The sequence below is a fragment of the Oryzias latipes genome, chromosome 5, assembly GCF_053564925.1.
Source record: "Oryzias latipes strain Hd-rR chromosome 5, Olatipes_Hd-rR_3.1".
NCBI lineage: Eukaryota > Metazoa > Chordata > Actinopteri > Beloniformes > Adrianichthyidae > Oryzias > Oryzias latipes.
This window is the reverse complement of record NC_136241.1, coordinates 15,778,571-15,787,192: the sequence shown is the minus strand read 5'-3', so window position 1 is coordinate 15,787,192 and position 8,622 is coordinate 15,778,571. Positions and strand designations below refer to the sequence as shown.

The 8,622-nt window shown below is 35.4% G+C and overlaps 1 protein-coding gene and 2 long non-coding RNA genes across 4 annotated transcripts in view; all 3 read left to right on the top strand.

Moving 5' to 3' along the window:
* The window catches only part of LOC144992163 (putative helicase mov-10-B.1), a 203,024-nt gene that overhangs the window by 174,110 nt on the left and 20,292 nt on the right, over window positions 1–8,622 (top strand). The gene's annotated exons all lie outside the window — the stretch shown is intronic.
* LOC144992172 (uncharacterized) lies at window positions 2,437–5,341 on the top strand. The gene is made up of 3 exons (XR_013656029.1): window positions 2,437–2,533; window positions 3,633–3,719; window positions 4,202–5,341. It is a non-coding gene; the product is annotated as an uncharacterized LOC144992172 (long non-coding RNA).
* LOC144992174 (uncharacterized) lies at window positions 5,690–7,227 on the top strand. 2 transcript variants are annotated; one of them, XR_013656033.1, is made up of 3 exons: window positions 5,690–5,910; window positions 6,685–6,770; window positions 7,015–7,227. It is a non-coding gene; the product is annotated as an uncharacterized LOC144992174 (long non-coding RNA). The 2 variants fall into 2 exon arrangements; XR_013656034.1 differs by having other exon boundaries at window positions 6,685–6,775.

Sequence of the window (8,622 nt, the reverse complement as noted above, 5' to 3'; positions counted from 1 at the left end):
TTCTGTCTAAGATTACACAAAAATTTCAATGGATTATTGTTGTCAACGATGTTCATGATCATCTCAGCAAGTTTTACTGGAGAAAATTAGAGAAAATTAGAGAAATTAAAGTTTTAGTTCTCCTAAGCATACTGCCTTTATAGGTAACATAGAACATTTGATCCACCCAAAATGCAACTTTATTAAAAGATTACACAAAAATTTCAATGGATTATTGTTGGTAATGATCTTCCCTAATATCTCAGTAAGTTTGAAGAAGATTTACTGTAGAAAATTAGAGAAATTGCCATTATAGTCTCATTCAGGCAGGGTTATCCATGGTCAGCATATAACATGGAAACCATCCAAAATGCCACTTTATTAAAAGATTACACAAAAATTTCAATGGATTATTGTTGGTAATGATCTTCCCTAATATCTCAGTAAGTTTGAAGAAGATTTACTGTAGAAAATTAGAGAAATTGCCATTATAGTCTCATGCAGGCAGTCTCATTCATAGTCAGCATATAACATAGAAACCATTCAAAATGCCACTTTATTAAAAGATTACACTAAAATTTCAATGGAGTATTGTTAGTAATGATGTTCATGATCATCACAGCAAGTTTGAAGAAGATTTACTGTAGAAAAATAGAGAAATTAAAGTTTTAGTTCTCCTAAGCATACTGCCTTTATAGGTAACATAGGACATTTGATCCACCCAAAATGCAACTTGACTAAAAGATTACACAAAAATTTCAATGGATTATTGTTGGTGATGATGTTCATGATCATCTCAGCAAGTTTGAAGAAGATTTACTGGAGAAAATTAGAGAAATTACCATTATAGTTCTCCTAAGCATACTGCTTTATAGTTAAAGTATATGCTGACCATGGATAACCCTGCCTGAATGAGACTATAATGGTAATTTCTCTAATTTTCTCCAGTATATCTTTTTCAAACTTGCTGAGATATTAGGGAAGATCCTTACCAACAATAATCCATTGAAATTTTTGTGTAATCTTTTAATAAAGTGGCAATTTGGGTGGATCAAATGTCCTATGTTACCTATAAAGGCAGTATGCTTAGGAGAACTAAAACTTTAATTTCTCTAATTTTCTCCAGTAAATCTTATTCAAACTTGCTTAGATATTAGTGAAGATCATTACCAACAATAATCCATTGAAATTTTTGCGTAATCTTTTAATAGTTGCATTTTGGGTGGACCAAATGTTTTACTTTAACTATAAAGGCAGTATGCTTAGGAGAACTATAATGGTAATTTCTGTAATTTTCTCCAGTAAATCTTCTTCAAACTTGCTTAGATATTAGTGAAGATCATTACCAACAATAATCCATTGAAATTTTTGCGTAATCTTTTAATAGTTGCATTTTGGGTGGATCAAATGTTTTACTTTAACTATAAAGGCAGTATGCTTAGGAGAACTATAATGGTAATTTCTCTAATTTTCTCCAGTAAATCTTCTTCAAACTTACTGTGATGATCATGAACATCATCACCAACAATAATCCATTGAAATTTTTGTGTAATCTTTTAATAAAGTTGCATTTTGGGCAGTGGGAATCAGATCTGGATAAACTTCCGCGTTTTGGCAAATGATCATGGACTTTTTGTTTTGAAGAGTGAATTAATGTTTGGTATTTTAAAAATGTATAATGTGCAAATAGTATGGAAAAATTTCGTGTTCTCACATATTCTTAAAATCTAATTAAATATAATTGTTATATTCTTAATATTTTTCTGTTGAAAGGTGACTTTGACTTCACAAAAAATTAGATGAACAAATAAAACAATTTTGGTCAAAATTGTGCCTCATTTAATATTTTGGTAACAACAACAACAACAACTGATTAATCACAACACAAATGATATCAAACATTTACAATAAAAAATAACATTTCAGATCATCAACAGTAAGACAGAAGGCTTAACTGATTGTTAAAGACAAGATAAGTGCAATTTAAGGTATGCATTCATGTATTTGCCATAATAATACATATCCAGGTTCTCTTTCATTCCATCTCAGAAACCCATCCAACACAGCCACGAGAGGTTGGGGCTGCACTTGGCATAATCTGCTTCCAGATGTCATCATATATGGATCTGGCTGTGGTCCTACACAAGAGAAACACAACACACAAAAGTTAGACATGAGTTCATAACTACATTTAAATTTTATTCATTATATCTGCTGTAACCATAATTTGGTTAGTCATAAGATTAGAAAAAAAAAACCCAACTTAACTTGCTGTCACAAAGCAACACAAAGTTAAATTAATCACCTGTATATGCCTTGAACAGTGTGGAGCTCAGACCGTCCCTGCCAACTGTTTTGGGCTTTTGCACCACCAGCTCACTAACCGGTTCAGGATGGATTCCCTTAGAAGTAAAAGGCAAAAAGCAATATTTATTCATTTATTTTTTATTTTGGAAAATCAGCGTTAAGATAGTAGTTTGCCTCCACACCAGGCGGTGGCGGTAATGCACCATTCTGTTTTCTTCTCGAGCTACAGGAACCGACAGCGGAAGCTGTGAGTACTGACAGCCACGGTTTTAATTGCTTTTTAAAACCCAGAATTTTACATAGTGCAGCACTACATGGTGTTAAAGTATGTAGAGATTAAGGAGGACATTTGGACAGAGCCTTTAAGGACTTTCGGGACCGTGAGAGTTAATGTTTACAAGCTTCACGTGTTTACATGGCTTTGTTTGTTACACGCGGTGAGTTTTCCCGTTCACATGGGGTTGTTGCTTTTACAAAACACTGTCATTTGTGTGTCCAGACAGTTATTACATATGCGTGGTGTGGACTTGAAAAAAAAATGGCCAGACGTGGAATGATGATTCGTCCCTTGTGTTCTGTTCTCTTCGTATCCGCCTGATGGCGCACATAAGCCGTGTTCTAAATACGCATTCTCAATGACAATTTTATTGAAGAGAAAAAAAAACAGGAATTATCATCATTAATGGAACTGCATCTGATGCAACAAGAATGATTTTATGGATTTTAATCTAAAACGATCTTTAATGTAACATTCTTACGTTCAGATTCTTATAGGAATGTAAAAGGGGGACGTTATTCTTTTATATATAATAAAAGGATGCTGACAATGTGTCTGAACACATAATGAACATCAGGTGAATTCAAACCGATCTAGGTCACAGATTCTTTATTGTAATACAGTATAATCATAATCATGGATACATTTCTTGAAAATATGCAGTCAGATTAAATCAAATAAAAACGAATGTACGACTCCACGTACCACAGATACATCAAACAAATTTCAGAATCAATAGTTCTTGATAGTGTAATTACTCACAATTATAAACAATTACCTTAAATGATATCTATGAAGTACACTCATGCCATATTAAGCTAAGTAATATAAGGAACCACTTACCAGATATATCAAAAAATATTGATTAAAACATTTCTTGAAATATAAAGACAACTCAAAGGTGATGATAAAAAAATTCTACATTTTCTTAGGTGATGCACTTTACCTTAACACACGTGTGGAACTACATTGGTTACATATATTGATTACAATAAATGATTGCCATTACTTTTATAAAGAGCTTCTTTTGTTGCTTGAAAAGTAACCTGAAGATAACATGTCATTCTAGGGGGGAGCAGTGGTCCACGTCACCTTCATCTCCATAGCTGTCATCCTCATCAGAAGAACTGCCAATATAAATGACTCCAACATAACTGTAAGGTACCATATATGTGTCATGGGTTTCCATCTGTAAAAGATATAATGATGTTAGGGAAATTTCACGTGTAATTACATTAATTATTCATTAAAGAATAATTAATTAAAATTGCTTGAAAAGTAAAAAAAAAAAGACTAGCGTCTCTGAACTTCATTGTTTTGTTCACTTGTTCCACAGTCTGACACCGGTTTCTTTAGTAAGCTACACAGCTAAAGATGAGCTTCAGCTGGTATTTTTGTTAGAACTGAGCAACTTTATCAGCAAAATTCAGAAAAAGGATTTGAAGACTTACTTGGTCAGACTGATGACATGTGATTAAGAATCCAAGAAGGATTGGTGGAGACAGTTAAAGGAACGGGACTTTTTCTAAAACAGCTGAAGCTACAGCTAAATCGGGGTACCGTTATTCTTATCAAAATGTCTTTAAATAAACACAAAGAGCTTTCATAATCCTAATTTCTTAGTGTTTTGTTTTTCAGCGCCTGTAAGGATGAACAAAGAGCTGATATCCTGGAGATGGAAATCTTTTTACATCAGTTAATGAGGGTGATTTCCCACAGCACACTTGACCATCTCCCACTGGTTGAAAAACACTGATTTAAATGCTAAAAATGAAACTGGACTGAGTCAATCCACAATGAAAAAACAAAAATTCAGGAACTCGACCCTCTTCGATTGCGGGAGGGTGTACGGGGTGTACCTGTCTGGGGTCAATACCAAAGGGGGGTATGCGTTTTTAAAATGACCCCCCCTCCTTATCTTTTTTTTTAATCCATGCTTTTCTTTTCCCCTAAGACAGCACAAGGGTTATCAATCTTACCTGTGATAAGCATGTAAAAAGGTATTGGTTTGTCAATATAACCCTTCCGCTCGCTTAGGTTGGCATGTGCTTTGGGGTCTGCATGACCCCCCTGCAAAAAATGTAACTCCTTCCGCTGTGTTACAGGGCATAAGTGACCCCACGATGCATTTCTCGGTGGCCAGCACGAAACCCATTCCCTCCGCTGTTTAAACGGGCATAAGTGACCCCACGAGACAATACTTTATTTATTTTTTCTCTTTCCATCCTCTCCGCTGTGTTACAGGGCATAAGTGACCCCACGATGCATTTCTCGGTGGCCAGCACGAAACCCATTCCCTCCGCTGTTTAAACGGGCATAAGTGACCCCACGAGACAATACTTTATTTTTTTTTCTCTTTCCATCCTCTCCGCTGTGTTACAGGGCATAAGTGACCCCACGATGCATTTCTCGGTGGCTAGCACGAAACCCATTCCCTCCGCTGTTTTAACGGGCATAAGTGACCCCACGAGACAATACTTTATTTTTTTTTTCTCTTTCCATCCTGTCTTCATTTTCCTTACACCCCAAGACCACCAGGGGGTGGAGAGGGAGGGGGGGGGGGGGGGGGGGGGGGGGTATCAATTTTTTTTAAAATTTATTTTCATACCCCTCGCGCTGTGGAGTTTGCGACTACTATTCGCAGTCCAGCCTGTTCCTGTGACGCTTTGAGTGTGTGAAATATTGTTGTTTCTTTTGTAAAAAAAAATGCTTTTGTCTTTTCACTGTTGCTTGTGTTACTTGACTTGCCTGTGAAACTCAATAAAACAATGGAGTTGATATGTTTTTTTCCTTGTTGTTTTTTTTTTTCTTTCAACCATTTTTCACTCCAGCAAGGCATGAGTCAAGGTAAGTAAACTTTACAGCGACTTTTTCTTTTTAGCTGGGACTTTTGATTATGTTTTATGTCTTTCTTTTTTTTAAAAAAAAAACCTGTTGCAACTGTAAGACTTTAGATTATTATTAAATACCTTTTATTTATTTATTGCTTTCTTTTTTTGTTGTTTGTTTTTGCTTTCAAAAAATAAAAAGTTGTGTCTCAGCTCGCTTTTTGGAAAATCAGTTTTAACAGGAGCAGTTGGTGCAATACCTCCACACCAGGTGGTGGCAGTATTGCACCATTCTGTTTTTCTTGTCAAGCTGCAGGAACCGGAAATCAGAAGCTATCCGGTCTACCACGCACGCATTTAATTGCTTTTAAAAACTATAAACACTAAATTGTGCAGCACTGTATGCCGTTATAGTTATCGATTAGGGAGGGAATTCGGACACAGATTTTCAGGACTTTTGTAACCTTGAGATTTAATGTTTACAAGCTTCACGTGTTTACATGGCTTTGTTACAAAACGGTGAGTTTTCCCGGTCATATGTGGGCTTGTTGCTTTTACTAAACACTGTCATTTGCGTAATCAGTGTTCTAAATTTTATTGAAGAGAAAAAAAAAACCAACAGGAATTACCATCTTTAATAGAATTTGCATCTGATGCAGCAAGAATGATTTTATGGATTTTAATATAAAATGATCTTTTAGGTAACATTCTTTCGTTCAGATTCTTAAAAGAATGTAAAATTGTGAACGCTATTAAATAATAACAGGATGCAGACAATGAGTCCGAACACACAAAAAACCCAGGTGAACTCAAACCGATCTAGGTCACAGATTTTTTATTGTAATACAGTATAATCATAATCAAGGATACATTTCTTGAAAATATGCAGTGTCAGATTAAATCAAATTAAAAACGAATGTACGACTCCAAGTACCACAGATACATCAAACAAATTTCAGAAGCAATAGTTCTTGATAGTGTAATTACTCACAAATATAGACATTTTACCTTGAAGAATATCTATGAAGTACACTCGTGTCACATTTAGCTAAGTGATATAAGGAGCCACTTACCAGATATATCAAAAATAGAGATTAAAACTTTTCTTAAAATGTAAAGACAACTCAAAGATGATGATATAATATTTTTCTACATTTTCTTATGCGATGCACACGTGTCGAACTACGTTGGTTACATATATATTGATTACAATTAATGATTGCTATTACTTTTATAAAGAGCTTATATGTGGCTTGAAAAGTAACGAAAATAACATGTCATTCTGGGGGGGAGGTCCGGTCCACATCAGCGCCATCTTCCTTCATGTCATCGTCGTCCTCATCAGAAGAACTGCCGATATAAATGACTCCAACATGACTGTAAGGTACCGCATGTTCCCCATAGATTTCCATCTGTAAAAGATGTTAGGGAAATTTCATGTGTAATTGCATTAATTATTCATTAAAGAATAATGAATCAAAATTGCTTGAAAAGTAAAAAAAAAACAATACATTACCTGGTTGGGTTGCATGTTATGGTTTATTGAAAGTGGTCTCTGGTTTTTTGTCTTCAAAGTGAATTTTTCCTCACTTTCTGTCTGCACGCCTTTGTCAATCTTCGCAGGTTTGTCTGCTGTTGGAGTGCCTTCAGTTGAAGATGTGACATCTTCTATCATCTTTTCATCTTGGAAACTGGTTAGGTTTCTATTGATGCCTTCACAGCACAGGTATTGTCCTCCACAGAGGCAAAAACACCTCTTCCCTGAGCCAGGTTCAGGTGAACCAAAACCTTGGAGGTCCTTAAGATCTGCAGAAAAAAATGAAGGGGTAAAAGTTGTCCCGTCTAAATTTCTTTCGTGAATAATGGTAAGATCTTCCATCTTGTGCTCCAATCTGTTGTCCTGGGGAAAGCCTGAAGTAGAATGGGGAGGCCTTTATTTAAATCCTCTGTCTGGAGTCTGACTTCCTAATAAGGTTGAGGAGCAAATCAAAAGTTCCCAAGTTTATGGTTGCTCCTTTACCATAAACACATACATTTTAACTCAAGGATCAGAATTAGCTATTCTATCATTGTGCCATGTCATGTCAGACACCTCAGAACCCACACAGATTTAAATCTATGGAGGTTTTTAATACTAAACTCTGTGACATAACATAACAAAGATATATCTGGACTTTTTAAACAAAATTTTCTGAATCTTTACCAACAAACAGACAAACAATTTAAGCGTCTAGGTAATGTACCCATCTCATTAGCTGGTCGTGTAAATATAGTTAGAATGAACGTATTGCCAAAATATTTATTCCTTTTCCAATGCATCCCTATTATAATTCATTAAAAGTTTTTTAAAAAAAAAATCGATTCTCTTGTCTCATCATTTATTTGGAATAAAAAAACACCCAGAATTAAAAAAGTTTTTTTGCAAAGACCAAAATTCCTGGGAGGATTAGGACTGCCTAGGTTTAGTCTGTATTATTGGTCATGTAATATTTGATGTATGTCCTTCTGGGACGGAAAAACCAGACCTGACTGGGAACGGTTGGAAAATCGAGCTTTCTTCCCAAACACAGCAAAGTCACTGCTATATTGTACATCAGATCTTTCTAAATTTAAATGCCAGAACCCAGTTGTATCTCAGTCCCTAAAAATTTGGTCCCATATAAGAAAACATTTTAAATGGAATTTTTGTTCAGTACAAATGCCGTTGACCAACAATCAAGCTTATAAATTACTATCACATGATACATTTAAACAATGGGGCTCTAAAGGGATCCACTTAGTAGCAGATTTGTTCATAAATAAGACTTTCTCTACATTTGACCTTTGAAAAATCTCAAGAGTTGAGCTTAAATGTAAGTGCGGACGAGCCAATTTATTCGCCCAAAACAGAAAAGAAATACAACCTTTTTGGTAAAGTTACATTTGTGATTAAGACGAAAGAAAACCGATAATTCAAATAATTCAATCTCTTGAGTGGCTGTGATTGTGTAAAAAACAACCCTGCAGCTTTTGCACATTTCATCCACAAGGTGACAGCATTCTCCACAACAAAATCCACTGCCAACCTGTTTGGAAAGTCTTTATCGGTCTGAAAAGGACCTCTTTGCACCAAATCCATTCTTACTGGATCAGAGAGTGTGGTTGGTCATTCAGCTGGATCAACTGGATTTAAGTTTGGGCGAATTTTGGATCCAGTCTGTTCCTCTTCCATACAGAGCTACAATAAAAGCA